Consider the following 16,671-nt stretch of genomic DNA (forward strand, 5'->3'; position numbering starts at 1 on the left):
CATCTTCATAGATAAAAGCTTGAGTCCTAGAGGTCTAAATACAGGCATGTACATATATAAATATACTTTTATATGATGGGGAAATATATCTATGTACATAGATTTATATGTTAAGTATTAAAGTAACAGACGGACATTGGACCACTACTCAAGTATTCCCTTAATGCAAGAACATTTTGTTCTAATAACCTGACATTCTGTGATGCTCACCTTCCCTGACATGATCACTGAAGACAAAATGTGTACATAAACAAATGTGGTGAAGAAAGTTGATGGTGCCTAGCTGTCAAAAGATAAAGTGTCTGGGGCCATAAAGGCTTGAAGATAAACAAGTGATTATCTAGCAGAGAAGCAACAAAGCCCACATGGAAGAAACACATCAGTTTATGTGATTATGAGGTGTCAATGTGATCAGGTATTGGGCATCAAAGACCCAGAACCAAAAATCATATCGATGTGACAATGGGGAGTGCAGAGTGGAGACCCAAAGCCCATCTGTAGACAATTGGACATCCCCTTACAGAGGGGTCACAAGGAAGAGATGAGCCACTCAGGGTGCAGCATAGCACTGATGAAACCATACAGCTTTCTTCTAGTTCTTTAATGCTTTCTCCCTGCCCACTATCATGACCCCAATTCTACCGTAAAAATCCAGCTAGACCAGAGCATGGAAACTGGAACAGAGAAGTGCTCACAATACAGGGAATCCAGGACAGATAAATCCCTCAGGACCAATAAAGAGAGTAGCGATACCAGGAGGTATGGGGAAGGTGTGAGGAGAAGGGGTGAACTGATCATAATGATCAACATATAACCCCCCTCCCTGGGAGACAGACAGCAGAAAAGTGGGTGAAGAGAGACAGCAGTTTGTGTAAGACGTGAAAAAATAATAATTTATGGATTATCAAGGTTTCATGAGGTGGAGGGGCTGGGGAATGAGCTGCTACCAAGAGCTCAAGTAGAAAGAATGTTTTCAGAATGATGGCAACATGTGTACAGATGTGCTTGACACAATGGATGGATTGTGATAAGAGCTGTATGAGCCTCTAATAAAATTATTTTTTTAAAGCTTGAGTTCTTTGCCCATATTTTAGTTGGATTCTGTATCTTTTTTTCTTGAGTTATAAGAGCCCCTCATATATTCTCAACATTAAACCTTTATCAGATATCTAAATATTTTTCCCCATTCGATAGGTTGTCATTTTGTTTTCTTTATACTGTCTTTTGTTAGGCCTCCTGGAATAAACCAAAAATAAAATAAACAAACCCAAATCTGCTAGCAGGTCAAGTCAGACTCCTAATGACTATTAATTTTCATTAAAGACTTTGATATTTCATCTCTTTTTCCTTTGGCTTTTTGTCCTGGGAAATTTCTTCAACTTTATCATCTATGTTGTTTTTCTTTACTTTTTTTTTAATTTGGGGGTCTTTTTATTCTTTTATTAAATTGTTTATAACATTCCTTATTTCTTTAATAAATTTTCTGTGCTCTGCAAGATCCCTGTTTACTTAAAGTTGGTTTTTCTCTATTTGGTCTTCATCTTTTAAATTATGGCTCTCCTCTGATGTCTAATAATGATTAACTGTGTGCTCATGATTAAGAATAGAGAACTAATAGACTATTAAAGCTTTGAACACATGGGTGTGGCAGGTCATTCATTGTAAGGTAAGATTCTTGGCCTTATTTTTGTGAAACATCTTTATGTCAGTATCAGAGTCAAAGGGGGCAGGGTCTTCCAACCTCTGTATGGATGGGAAGAGGTTGAATAGGATGCAGGAGTGTCTTTGTACTTCCTACTAAGTATATGTGTGTTTACCTAACACCCCTTAATTTTTAGTGCTGTTTCCCTACCAGTCCAGAGACCATTTGTTGATTACTTCCAAGTGGGGGTGGGGGGAGCAACTAACAAAGGCCAGTTTTTATCAAGCCAAATCTGACTCATGCCAACCCCATGTAAAACGGTGCTCCTTAGGGTTTTCAGGGATTGATTTCTTTGGAAGTAGATCACCAGGACTTTTATATCGAGGTGCCTCTGGGTATATGTGAACCTCCAAACTTTCAGTTAGCAGCTGAGCATGTTAATCATTTGCACCACTGAGGGACTTCCAGAAAACAAAAACTCCAAATCTACTGCCATCAAGTAGATTCTAACTCAGTGACCCAATATAGGATTCTAAGACTAAATCTTTACCAAAGCAGACCGCTTTCATTTTTCTCCCCAGGAGGAGCTAATGGATCTGAACCCCACCAACTTTGTGATTAGCAGCCGAACACATAACACATAGCACCACCGAACCTCCAAAATTCTGCCAGTTGATTGATGACAGGCATTCAAAGTCATGGAGGAGGGAAGGGGATAGAAGAATCAAGCAGCTTTCCCCAGTCGTCCTTATTGTAGGTTCTCTTCCCCCGTCTCACACTCTTTAGGTTAGCTCGCAAACATAATGGAGTATTACTGTTGAAGGAGTCTCGGTGGGGTTGTCAGACTGTAAACCACAAGGCCAGCGCTTCAAACCACCTGCCACTTGGAGGGAGAAAGATGAGGCTGCCAGCTCCAATGAAGGTGTACAGTCTTGGAAACCCCAGCTAGGCTCGCCATGAGTCAAAATCAACTTGATGGCAGAGGATGGTGGGTTACTTACTGTTTTCTGCTCCTGGAAAGATTGCAACTTTTGAAACCCACCGCAGCAGTTCTGTTACAGGGTCACTATGAGTCAGAATCAACTCAGTCACAGTCAAATGCTAGTTTATGTTACCCCACTCATTGCCATTGAGTTGATTCCCAACTCATATTGGTTGTAAGGGGCTAGTGTTTTAAACCATTGACCTGTGACTAACAATACAACACTTAACCAACAGTGCCATCAGACTCCTTGGTTTATGCTCCAGTTTTTTAAAACCACACACACAACTGCATTGTATATTGGAACTGGGACAGAATTCAGCAAATAAAGGTACAGATGACGTTTCACACCATGCTACTTTTAAGAGTGACTAAGCCTTGCTTGCTGTCTTAATTTCTCATTGCTTTGAGGGAATAGTCCCTCTCCCTGTGGCATACTCAAGGAACAGGGACGTAGACACTGACATTTTTCTTATTTTATTTATTTATTTTAAATTTATTTATTGCATTTTTCTTATTTTAAAATGCTGAATTGTGATACCTAGAAGGTTTGGGGGTGAGGGAGGATCTTTATATTAATTCCCCTCCATGAATGTTGTAAATTTTCTGAACATAGGTTTCCATATACCTTCCCTTCAACAGAATTAGACAGTTTGGTGGTGGGGGGGGGGTATATTTGGTGTGTGTTTAATAAAATAATTATTTAATGAGAAGTTGATTATTAGTATGGATCTTCAATTTAAAGATAATGGTAAAATCCTAATTCATGTACATGGTACATATACTAAGAACAAATTTAAAAGATAATGTTTCCCCTTAGATTAGAATTTCTATCGTGTGGGAAATAAAAACAACAGTGTTTGAGGTAGAAACAATCTATTCTACATAAGTCAAGTCAGTCATTTTCTTTCTTCCTACTTTGTATATGAGTTTGTAAGTAATTTGTAAGAAAAGTGTTTTGTTTCTAGCTGTTCAAGGACATTTGTTAGAGAGCCTTGCTGCAGACCAGTGTTTTCCCTTTAGAGATCATAGGGGACTTTTTGTGATTTTATGTTGCTACCACTTGAAGCTCAAAATAGACCAATAACACAGTCTGCCCCATCCTCCTCTGTAGAAATGAATGATAGAATGCAAACTTAATTAGTTTTGAGATCATTAAAGTGGTGTGGGAGAGAAATTCCTGTGGAATTAGATGATGTCAAAAATAATATTTGTTTTATTTCATTGCTTTTTGATTAAATATTAAAATTATTAGGAATATAACATACCTATGGTCTTCTTTCTTTCTTTTTTTTCCCTGTCATCTTATTTCCTGAGAAGAATATAAACTTAGGGGAGGCAAGGCCCTAGTTACTCTTATAGCCCACTGATCAACAATCAGTACGCAATACATATTTTTTAACTACTAAATGTAAACCCTGTTTTTTTCCGCCAGTGACTTTAATTTTTATGTATAGGGTAGAAGTATAAATCTTTATAGGAACTGCACAGAATTCCAGGACGCCAACTTTTATAAACTTGAAGAATACAGAGGATGGGCATCTATCTGTCAGTAGAAAAAGATGAGCCGTAATGGTAGTAATGCACGTCTGGAAGTTAGTAATACCAACATTCTGGACTGTTGCTCACATTTTCTTGCCACTTCTGAGCACCATGTAATCCTTGGAAAAGCCTAAGTGTGATAGGTGGACTGTGTAGACTGGTTTCCATATGAATCTTTTACTGCATACAGCATCTTTTATCAATGTGTCCTGGACTCTGCATATACATAAGTATTTATGCAAAAATTAAAAGGGAGGAATAGGAGGAATAGATGGGTTTATCTTATCTTTCTGTATGAGTTACATTTTCTAACTATATGTTTTTGAGTTTTTTATTGTAAACGGGGATTTTAGCTGGGTTATAAGGTAAAGGGCTTTTTGTTTCTTTTTTACGCTTCTCAGTGTTAAAAAATAAAATCTATAAAACTAATATTTACAGAAGGTAAAATGTATAAAATGCAATATTAAAGGGAGTTAAGAATTATGATGAATTGTCATTTTATATGTACAGTTTACCTGCTATCCCTAAAATAACCACCTAATGTCTCCCCAAAATGTGGCTTATAATATAATGTACCCAGCATGGTTCTTCTCACATAGTGAATACATGATACTTACAATGCCCTAGGTGTTAAGTGTATAAACATAAATATGACCTGGTCCCTGCTATTGAGGAGTTTTTCATTCTGTGCTAACGGGGCTCCCTAGATTTCCATTTTCCACTTACCCTCATAAGTCAGATTTTAAAAATTTTTTATTGTTTTTTGTTTTTGAAAGAGCTCTTTATTAAGGAAGATTTTAAATACATAAAAATCAACAGACTAGTATTATGAACACCCATGTACCTATTACCCATCAACTTCAACTCAACATTATTTGATCTAAATGCTCTACTGCCTCCCTCATAATAGTATTTTTCTTTAAATTGTGTTTATTTGTTACTGTTGAGAGTATGTTCAGCAGAGCACACACCAACTTACCAGTTCCTACAAATACAGTTTAATGGCACAGTTTACATTCTTTGAGTGCTTCAGCTAGTCTCACCTTATGAGTTGTTCCTTCCTCAGTATAAACTTACTGCCACAAGGCCCTGTCTAATTGTTTGAGTTGTTGTCAAGTTGATGCCTACCAGTAATTCTTAAAGAGCATAATCCTCAAGAACAGGCCTCTTCTACCAGTTAAACTAAGCAACTGTTCTGTTGTAAGACGCATCGGGGAGTAGGCTGGGTGTCGAGTTTAAAGACTCTCTCAGGGCTAGAGTAGCATGAGGTTCCTCTAGGGAATCTCCGAACTGGTGCTCACTGACGGCAACCCTCTAGTTCTTCTGGTTCGCGGGGAGGGAGGCATTGTTGTTCGTGTCACCATTTAGCTGCACATTCCATACTGCTTTCCTGGACTTCCTTCCCTTCGTTATTTTTGGTGTAATTGTTGTACTTTGGATGACTGTGTTAGTCTGGGCGGACCAGAGAAACAAATCCAGAGACACTCGTGTGTATAGAAAAGAGCTTTATACAATAAGTAATTGTCCATTGAGAAAATATCCCAGACCAAGTCCAATATTAGCCCATATGTCCAATACTGGTCCATAAATTCCTGCTTAGGAATTTATGCAATACTGCCGAATGCAGGAAGATCACAGGCCAGTGGGTGGAAAGTCTTGTGGATCTAGTGCCAGTAGAAGCATCTCAGCGCTGGCGGGGCTCTCCATTTGGCTTCTCCAGCTTCCAGGACTCTGGCTACAACAGTGTAGCTCCATCAGGCTCTTCATCAGTAATGTCTCTCAGGGCGTGAGTGTGTGTCCTGCCTCCAGGAAGCTAGTTATTTCCTTAGCACCTCCAAGTGGCCATCAAGCTGTGACCTTCACTCTTAAATTGTCTCACATTGGCACTAAATTATGTAACTACCTCAATGGCCATTTGCAGACTTTTCAGATTCCAGGCTTTATGCAGAGAACTAGAAGGTAGAACCAAATCAAGCTGAACACATTGCCATTAAGATGAATCCAGAAGCAGAACCTCATTTTTTTTTTCAAGCTGGTAAGTTCCTACTGCTAACTTTGCAGTTAGCAGCCCAATGCTTACCTCACTCCCCCACCAGGGCTCTGTAGGAGGAAGAAGACAACTGAAGCCTGCACACGCTACTAGCCAGCCAGCTTGTATGGCCATGAACCCTAATTTCCAAACCAAGGAGCCAAATCCATGAGGTGTGTGATTGTACCTAAACCATGTCAGCAGCTGCTCTTTTGTTGTTGTCGTCATAAATATTATCTAGCATGCAACTTTTGCCACTTCAGTTTTCTTGATAACTGAGTAGAACTCAGTTGTATGGATGTACTCGTAGAAGGGTCTCCACACAACAGGCTCTTGCGTTGTTTCCAGTTTGGAAGGACTTTGAATGAATATTTGTACATTTTTTATGACTTGTTCATTGTCATCAAGTTGATTCCAACTCATGGCAGCTCTTTGTGTATGAAATAGAACTGCTCCATAGAATTGTTATGGCTGGATGTTTTGGAAGAAAACCCCCAAATCTGCCTGATGAGGCGTCTCTGTGGATTTGAATCACCAACCTATTAGTAGTTCAAGGCTTAACTGTTTGCACCCCTAGGACTTCCCAGGCTTTTGCATAGATTTGTTCTTATTTTTTTAGGTAAACATCTAGGAGTGGGCCATGTGGTAAGATGTTTATGTTGCTGGGCCATTTGGTAAATGAATGTTTATGAGAAGCTGTTAAACTATTCATTACTTAGATTGTACCATTTTGCATTTCTCAACAAATGTATGGCAATTCCAGTTGCTTCCACATCCTTGCTGAACCTTGGTCTTGTCATTATTTAATAGGTTAGTTCTTCCCTGGTAGTCTAATGGTTATGCATTGTGCTGCTTACTCAAAAGGTTAGCACTTTGAAACCAACAGTTGCTCCAAAGGAGAAAGACCTGGCTTTCCACTCCTATACAGAGTTACAGTCTTGGAAACCCACAGGCAGTTCTGTACTGCCCTGTAGGGTTGCTGTGAGTCAGAATTGACTTGATGGCAATGAGTTTATTTATTTCTTTAAGTAGATTTATAAAGAAGCTCTGGTGAGCCTGCCAAGTTAAGTGTTGGCCTGCTAACCGCAAGGTTCATATTTCAAATCCACCAACTGCTCTGTGGTAAAAGGATGCTCCTGTAAAGATGTACACCCTTAAAATTGTATGTAAATTCTCCCTGTGCATTGTAGTGATGGGAAAAATGCGTTTTCCGTTTTCTTAAAGCTTCTTCCTGCTCATCCTGTGTCCTTTGAGAAAATCTACCCCTAACAAGTATATTATTTTTTTAAGTCTTTAAATTCTTGAAATACTTGAATGAAAAGTAAATTTCTTTTTTAAAATGTTTTGCCTTAAACTTTGTTTCAAATTCAAGTTAAATATGGTCTACAGGATTTAAAATTGGCAATGAAATTAGTACAAACATTGCACATTAGGCGAGGAATCTTTAGATTCAAACCAGCCCCAGCGGTCAGCTTCTTGTGCTTGCTCAATTATCTATCATTTTAAAAATGACCTTTCATGATCAGAGTTTTGACTTAGCGCAAAGGCAGGAAAGCTTTTACAAGATTAAATTGCGAAACATCAGTGGCATCCTAAACACTCCCATACCCAAAGAATGTGATAGCCGAATAATGGACCATCTTCACCTTGTGGGTGTGGTGCAGGTGGCCTCTGATTTTTTATTAAAAACGTTTTGTTGTGGATATTCCCCACCACCACCAAATCAAGCAAGAGTTTATGTGAAGGTAGCCAGAATGATAACACACTTTGCAATATGTACTCTGGTTGTAGCTCTCTCTTTTCTACTACCTAAGAACACACCTTTGACCTGTTAATACATACTTAACAGTTCTATGGCTTCTGGTTTATTTTTGAAGTCGAAATACAAAATCTAAATATTATAAAAACAGATATGTCTGGCAACTATACTCATCCATTTTTCTATTGGGGCCAGTGTTTCACCCTCTTCATTGTAGGGCTCAGTCATCAATGGGCTTAAATAGCAAGAAATCCTAATAATGTGAACTAAGTAATGAAAGAAAAAAGTGGCACCACACAAAGGGCATTCTTTTTAAAAATCATTTTATTGGGGGCTTATACAACTCTTACCAAAGTCCATACATACATACATCAATCAATTGTGTCAAGCACTTTTGTGCATTCGTTCCCTGCATCATTCTCAAAATATTTGCTTTCCACTTAAGCCCTTGTTATCAGCTCCTCATTCCCCTCCTGCTCCCCACGCCCTCATGAACCCTTGATAATTTATAAATTATTATTATAATTATTATTATTTTGTCTTGTCTTACACTGTCCGATGTCTGCCTTCATCCACTTTCCTGTTGTCCATTCCCCAGGGAAGAGGTTATATGTAGATCCTTATAATTGGTTCCCCTTATCTACCTTACCTTCCTTCCACCCCCCCACCCCACCCCCGGTATCGCCACTCTCACCACTGGTCCTGAAGGGGTCATCTGTCCTGGACTTTCTGTTTCCATTTCCTTTCTGTACCAGTGTACATCCTCTGGTCTAGCCGGTTTTGTAAGGTAGAATTGGGATCATGATAGTGGGGGCGGGGGGAAGCATTTAAGAACTAGAGGAAAGTTGTATGTTGTCACTGTTGCTACACTGCTCGCTGGCTGGCTGGTTTCCTCCCTGTGACCCTTTTGTAAGGGGGTGTCTGGTTGCTTACAGATGGGCTTTGGGTCTTCACTCTGCACTCCCCCTCATTCACAATTATATGATTTTTTGTTCTTTGATGCCTGATAGAAAAGACATTCTTATCAAGGTTAGTGATTGACTTAGTACAAAAGGTGTAACTTAGTTCAGCATTCAAGGCTGACTGCTTAATGTTGGTTATAGTGAAGGCCTGTTAGTTGTTTTGTTTTTGTTGTTGTTGTCGTCGTTTTTTATGATTTGTCTCATGTGCTTTGGACCATGTTATCAGGAGGCACCTGGAAAAGGACATCATGCTTGATAAAGTAGAAGGTCAGCAAAAAGAGAAAGCCCCTCCAATAGGCGGACTGACAAAATGACAAGAACAGTGAACTGATATATAACAGTTGTGAGGATGGTACAGGACTGGTACAGAAGTTTGTTCTCTTGTATGAATCACAGTCAACTGAGTAACACCTAACAACTTACTGCACACCCTCACCTCAACCGAAAAATGAAAAGTGGATAGATGGAGGTATTTAGTGACTAATTTAAACAAAATTTGCTCGTTTAGCAACAGTTTTTTATTCGACAGGAGAATTTAATAGACATGGAGAAATAGAAAAATTCAGAGACTCCTAACTGCCTTGAAGACTACAGAAAGCGAATATCTAGTCAAGTGATTTAGTTTGAGGAACAGTAGAAATAATAGCTCCTTGTCCCAAATTGCAAACGTTTCTTGATTTTAGATGTATGATCTTGAATTATAGATTTTATGTATTTTCCAAGAAACCTTGAAAATTTGATTATGAGATAAGAAACATCACTTTTGATGGTAGTCATGCTAGAAATACCAGGGATGTTCTGAGATACAACTATTGGTCTCTACAAATCTGAAGTAAATGAGAATGAAGGAAAGTAAAAACTTTGAGAAGAAATTAGTTCTTGGGACTAATAGCCCACCTAAAACATGACCTCTCCTCGCCTGAGAGCAGAACTAATGGTTTCTGGTTAGCACTACAAGTTGTTCTGACCAAGGGCATAATAGATGTCCCTAGATAGAATGGGAGGAAAATGTAGAACAAAATTCCAATACCCCCCCAAAAGCCAGACTTCCTATACCAATAGAGACTAGAGGACCTCCCACCCCTACCCTCAAACAGGTTACCACCCTAAGATACCCTTTGAACTTAGAATTAAAGTTATTCTTGGGGGTCATTTTTCAGCTAAATAATAGATTAGCTATAAAATGAACAGCATCATCATGAGTAATGTTCTCCCTTAAATAATTAACTATATGAGGCCAAATGAGCAACATTTACCCAGATGGAAAGATGAGAACCCATGGAAGGGAAGGGAAGCTCAAACAACGTAAATGAAATGAATAGGATAAAATAATGAGAACGCCGGCACATATGAAACAGAAGAAGTTGTGTAAAAATTACTAAATGAGCCTCGGTTGGTATGTAAACTTTCACTTAAAACATAGTGTTTATAAAAAGAAAAGAAATAGCAGGGATGAGCTAAGAAAACACGTTTTTCCTTTTAGGTTTTTAAATGAGCGTTTTGGGTAAATCATAATTTTTCTCTGTAGCTGAATTATATTTCTCCTAGAGTTTTTATGAGGATAAACATATTTAGCCTTATTTAAATATCTAAAAAGTATTTTGTAAATTGAAAATATAGTTATAATGCAGATAAGATTAGAAACTTGGGTCCAAATTAGATGTGAATTCTAACTTCACCAGTAATTAGTTATGTGCCCCAGACACAGTTGCCACAATGGGACTCAGTTTTCTCATCTGTAAAATGGAGGTTATACCGGTATCCATTTCATCGACCTATTGTGAAAATTAGACCAGTTAACACATGTCAAATACTTAGAGCAGTCTCTGGCATGTAGTGTGTGCTTAGTCAGTGTTTGCTGTTAGTGATGTCCATAAAGAACTGGGAAAAAGAATACATGGAAAATTGAATTCATTTCTTTTTCAAAGTCTTAGCTTTCTTTTTTGCCAAATCTTTTAGAGATATTCATATGTAGCAAAACAGATCATTTTTAATTTAGTGTTACTGTATTTTTTTGTGTTGAGACTTCAATAGAAACCTTTGCTGTCTAGTAAAGTGATCAAAATCTAAATGGAACTTTAAAGAGTATGTCGTTGGACGTGAGTTCATAGCTAACATGTAACCCACAGCTAGCAAGATAATTTCCGGTTGTGGCTGTATTTTTTTCTTTTTGTCATGGGATTTATTATAGTGTGTTCCTTACCTACAAGCCCAGCAGATTTCTTAGTATAAATGAACTATAACCCTGAAGGAACTCTTAGGGTTAAAAATGAAACCTTTCTCTGAGAGGAGTGAACGATTCTATTCTCTTTGTCCCTCTCTCTGTCTCCCCATCTTTTTCAAATGTGCATTGAATACCTACTATGTTACTTTCACTGCTTGTCATTTTAATGTACGGTAGTGGCTTGCGTGTTGCTGTAAAGCTGGGTGCTATGTTACAGATGTTTCTTTCTTTTTTTTTTTTCAAATGAGTTGCTTTCATTCCAAATGGTACAGAATTCTGGGCACAACAAAGACGGAAGAGCAGCTCTGGCAGGTTCTGGACTGGGTTCACTCTGACTCACAGCTCAGATAGAAATGGCTAAGTGAGAAGAACTAAACATTGTATGATTTTTCTTCTTTTTTTATAAAAGTTTATTCTTAAATGTACAGCAGGCTCTAAGACAACACTTCATTCTAACTATAAGTGGCAATAACTGTTCTAGCAGGGAATCCAGATGTTTACACAGGAACGGAATCAAGGGCCATCATGGCCTCAGCCACCAAGAACAGCTCACTTTTTGCCAGATTTCTTAATTCCACCTGTGGCCAGGGGCCCTTCCCCACGGCCTTCACCTTTAGCTTCTCCGGTATCTTTCGTTCTTCCTTCTGTTTCTGGCGGAAAGCCTTCTCTTCCTCGTCCATCGCCTTGTTCTGCTTCTTGGGTTGTTTCAGGGGCTTCCTCTTGCCACCTTCGCAGCCCGACATGGCGCCTGCCACCCCTTCCCAGAACTGCCACCGAAAAGCAGCGTCACTGATGTTTCAATTGCCATCAGGGTCCCCAAGATCAACAGGATTCAGCAGTTTCCAGACTAAGAACAAACTACTGAAGAAGGAATGGGCTGACCATTTCTGAGGAATACCAAAAATATGTTTGCTTGTGTTTTATTGATTATGCAAAGAGATAGTGTGGATCATAAAAAACATTGAGAAGAATGGGGATTCTTTAACACTTCATTGTGCTCATGGACCAAGAGGCAATCATTCCAACAGAACAAGACAATACTGCATATTTTAAAAATAAGAAAAGTGACAAAAAAACAAAGCATCAGGATTGCAGGAAGACTGTATGCTGAAAATGAAGAGGGCTCTAAGTACTTGCTGATGGAGATCAAGAATTGCAGCCTTCGGTATGGATTATAACTCAGTGCACACAAAACCAAAATTTCACAACTAGACCAATAGGTAATATCATAATAAATGGAAAAAAGAGTGACATTGTCAAGGATTTCATCTTGCTTGCGTCCACCATCAATGCTCATGGAAAGCAGTCAGGAGATCAAATGAAGCATTGCTTTGGGTAAAACTGTTGCACAGGACCTCTTTAAAGTGCTGAGGGCAAGGATGTCACTTTGAGAACTAAGGTGCTCCTGACCCAAGCCATGGTATTGTCAGTTGCCTCATCCTCATATGAAAGATATTAAGGAAGATAAAAAGAATTGATGCATTTGAATTATGGTGCTGGCAAAGAATATTGAAAGTACCATGGACTGCCAAAAGAACAACAAATCTGTTTAGAAGCACAACCAGATGCTCCTGAGAAGCAAGGATTCTGTTTCGCATATGTCAGACACATCATCAGGAGAGAGACCAGTCCCTGGAAAAGGACATCATGCTTGATAAAATAAAAGGGCAGCCAAAACGAGGAGGACCCCTGACAAGATATATTTACACAGTGGCTGCCACAAAGAGCTCAAACAATTGAGAGGATGGCACAAGACTCTGTTGTGCCTGAGGTTACTATGAGTTGGAACTGACTTACAGCACCTAAGAACAACTGTGTTACTTGGTGAGGATATAAAAACACTTTCTACTTTGCAATAATATAGAGTCTAATAGAGACAAACAAATAAAATCATGTGGACTTTTATGTTTAAATGACTTGGGAGCACAGAGGAGTGCCTACCTCAGTTTTCAATGTAGAACGATAGATGCCCTTGAGGAAGTAACATGTAAGTTGAATTTTTAAGGGAGTGGAAGATAGCTAGCTTAAAGAATATGGGAAGAAAGAAGGATGTGTCAGGCCAAAATAATAGTGAATGTATAGCTAGGCAGACCTGAAAGATAAATTGAATAACTCCTAAGTGGTTTTCTGAGGGTACTGGTGATTCAGGTAGAATTCTTGTCTTATATGCAGAAGATCTAGGTTAGAAACCCAACCAGTGCACCACAAGCGGAGCCACCTCTGTCTGTGGGGGTTTGAGTGTTGCTATGATACTGAACAGCTTTCAATGGAGCATTGAGACTATCAGAATTTAGAATGTAAGGACTGGAGAGCTATTTCCAAAAATCAGCCTAAAAATCAGAAGTCCCGAAAACAAGATGTTCACAATCCTATTCTGTGTGGGGTCACCATGTGTCGGGGAGCAAATCATGGCAGCCAACAAGTAGTTCAAAAGGACTAAAGACCTAACGCTGGCATGGGAGAGAGGTTAAAGACTAGATAAAGGTAAAACTAGACCAGTTTGGGAAGGAATTTATTGTAAACTTTAAAGAATACTGTTATCCTTATAACATAAAAACGTCACTTTGATGACTAAGATACCCCTTATCCACCCTATGAGATTTTCATTTACCTCATATGTATGCAAAAGCTAGCTAATTAATAAGATGGGAAGATTTGATGCCTGTAAATGTTATGTTGGTGAATAGTAAATGTACCATGGGCTGTCAGAAAAACCAACAAAATATGTGTTGAAAATAACAGCCAGAATGCTCCTTAGAAACCAGGATAGTGAAACCTTGTTTCCCTTTTTACACATTATCAAGAGGGATTGATCCCTGAAAGACAGCATGCTTGGTAAGAGAGGGGAGAAGAAAACCTTTCAGTCTGGCAATAAATGCCCAAAAGGGTACGCCACCCTGCTATAAACCTCAACACAAAGACACTCAGCCCCAGCTCCATAGAACAGCAAACCATTGTCCCCAAAGACACCCCATTCCACAACCCAGTTTCCTGTAATCTCTGGGCTGGGAAGTCTACTGACCTTTGACTCCTGATTCTGCTGGTCTTGCTCCTCTGATGTCAGAATGGTTTAATGGATCAAGGAGGCTCAATGCACAGAGAGCTCAGGATCCAAAGGATGCACTCCATTCCTGGCACTACTCGCTTGCTTGTAGTGAGATTCCACCACCACCACCACCACCTGATAGGGCTCATCTTGTACCCAGCATAATGGCAGTTACAATTGTTAAGTATCAACAAATAGGTTCTGACCCATAACGACAATAGTACAACAGAACAAAACACTGCCGCCCGCACCTATGCCATCTCCACAAGTATTCATATTCCTGAGCCCACTGTTACAGCCACTGTGTCAGTCCATCCACGGAGGGTCTTGTTTTTGCTGCCCTTCTACTTTACCAAACATGATGTCCTTCTGCAGGGACATGTGCAATGTATGTGAGACAAAGTCTCTCCATCCTTGCCTCTAAGGAGCTACTGACTGTACTTCTAAGACAGATTTGTTTGTAATTTTTACAATCTGTTATTCTTCTCCAGCACTATAATTCAAATGTAACAATTCTTTCATCTTCCTTATTCATTGTCTAACTTTCACACACATGTGAGCATAGATGTGCTTCAAATAATTTAACAACTGATTTGCTGTTTTAAGTATGAAAAGAAAAATACTGCAGGATAGTTTATTTCATAGTTAATATATAACAATAAAAGACAAACATAAAACTAGATTGTGTTGTAAGAGTTTTAAAATATTAATGAAAAATATCAAATAATACCTAACCAAAAACAATAAAACTGTTATTTAAGATATTTCCATATTGCTTTTTTAAAAAAATCATTTTATTGGGGGCTCCTACAACTCTTATCACAATCCACACATACATCCATTGTGTCAGGCACATTTGTACATTTGTTGTCATCATCATTCTCAGAACATTTACTTTCTACTTGAGCCCTTCCTCGTTTTTCCCTCTCCCTCCCTGCTCCCTCCTCCCTGATGAGCCCTTGATAATTTATAAATTATTATTATTTTGTCATGTCTTACACTGTCTGACGTCTCCCTTCACCCTCTTTTCTGTTGTCCATCCCCCAGGGAGGAGGGTATATGTAGATCCTTGTAACTGGTTCCCCCTTTCTGCCCCACGTTCCCTCCACCCACCCGGGATTGCCACTCTCACCACTGGTCCTGAAGGGATCATCTGTTCTGGACTCCCTGTGTTTCCAGTTCCTATCTGTACCAGTGTACATCCTCTGGTCTAGCCGGATTTGTAAGGTAGAATTGGGATCATGATAGTGGGGGCAGGAAGAAGCATTTAAGAACTAGAAGAAAGTTGTATTTTTCATTGTTGCTACCCTGTACCCTGACTGGCTCGTCTCCTCCATACGACCCTTCAGTAAGGGGGTGTCCAGTTGCCTACAGATAGACTTTGGGTCTCCACTCTGCACTCACCCTCATTTACAATGATATGATTTTTTGTTCTTTGATGTCTGATACCTCATCCCTTCGACATCTCGTGATTGCACAGGCTGGTGTGCTTCTTCCATGTGGGCTTTGTTGCTTCTGAGCTGGATGGCTGCTTGTTTATCTTCAAGACCCCAGACGCTCTATCTTCCGATAGCCGGGCACTATCAGCTTTCTTCACCACATTTGCTTATGCACACATTTGTCTTCAGCTATCGTGTCCGGAAGGTGTGCATCATGGAATGCCAATTTAATAGAACAAAGTGTTCTTGCATTGAATAACTACTTGAGTAGAGACCAAATGTTCATCTGCTACCTTAATAGTAAACCTATAACTATATGTGCATAGATCTATTTCCCCACTATCATATATAAATATATTTACATATATGCATGTCTGTACTTAGACCTCTATAAATACCCTTTGTCTCCTAGTTCTTTCCTCTATTTCCTTTTACTTTCCTCTTGTCCCACTATCATACTCAGCCTTCATTTGAATTTCAGTAATTTCTCTGTTACATTGCCCTTGCTGAATCCCTACCAGACCTCTCATACCCTCCTTGCCACTAATTTTGGATCATTTGTTGCTCCCTTGTCCCTGGGTTGGTCAACACCATTCCTTTCCTCCGCCTCCACCTTTCCCATACCCCCCACCCCCCAACCATCGGTCCTGTTGTTATCTTATCTAGATAGCTCTGCAGAGATAATAATATGCACCAAAAAACAAGGCACAATAAGACAAAGCGCCCAAGAGAACACAACGATGACAACAAAAAAGAAAACCAATGACCCATAAAAGAATAAATTAATTTAAAATTTTTATAAAGAAAGAAAAAGCTGTGAATAAATCAAGGTCTGATTTTTGACCTCTAGGCGTGTCCTTCAGTCAAGTCCAATGGAGTGCCTTGCTCTGGCCCCAGAGTTTATCCTTTGCACTCCCTCGGAGTTCCTTGCTCTGCCACACTCCTTTAGTGTTTTGCCTTAGTGACACAGGGTCAGTCTGGGTCATGTAGGGCCATGGATCAGCAAGAGATGTCATGTCTCATAGTGGGATCAGCCATATGGTCCA

General features: G+C 39.3%; 1 protein-coding gene and 1 pseudogene across 2 annotated transcripts in view; one reads left to right on the plus strand and one right to left on the minus strand.

Annotated features, from left to right (window-relative positions):
• PHACTR4 (phosphatase and actin regulator 4) overlaps positions 1-16,671 on the plus strand; it is a 110,995-nt gene that overhangs the window by 33,868 nt on the left and 60,456 nt on the right. The window lies entirely within an intron of this gene.
• LOC142434054 (translation machinery-associated protein 7-like) lies at positions 11,690-11,883 on the minus strand (annotated as a pseudogene).

Source organism: Tenrec ecaudatus, chromosome 1 (genome assembly GCF_050624435.1).
Source record: "Tenrec ecaudatus isolate mTenEca1 chromosome 1, mTenEca1.hap1, whole genome shotgun sequence".
NCBI classification, from domain to species: domain Eukaryota; kingdom Metazoa; phylum Chordata; class Mammalia; order Afrosoricida; family Tenrecidae; genus Tenrec; species Tenrec ecaudatus.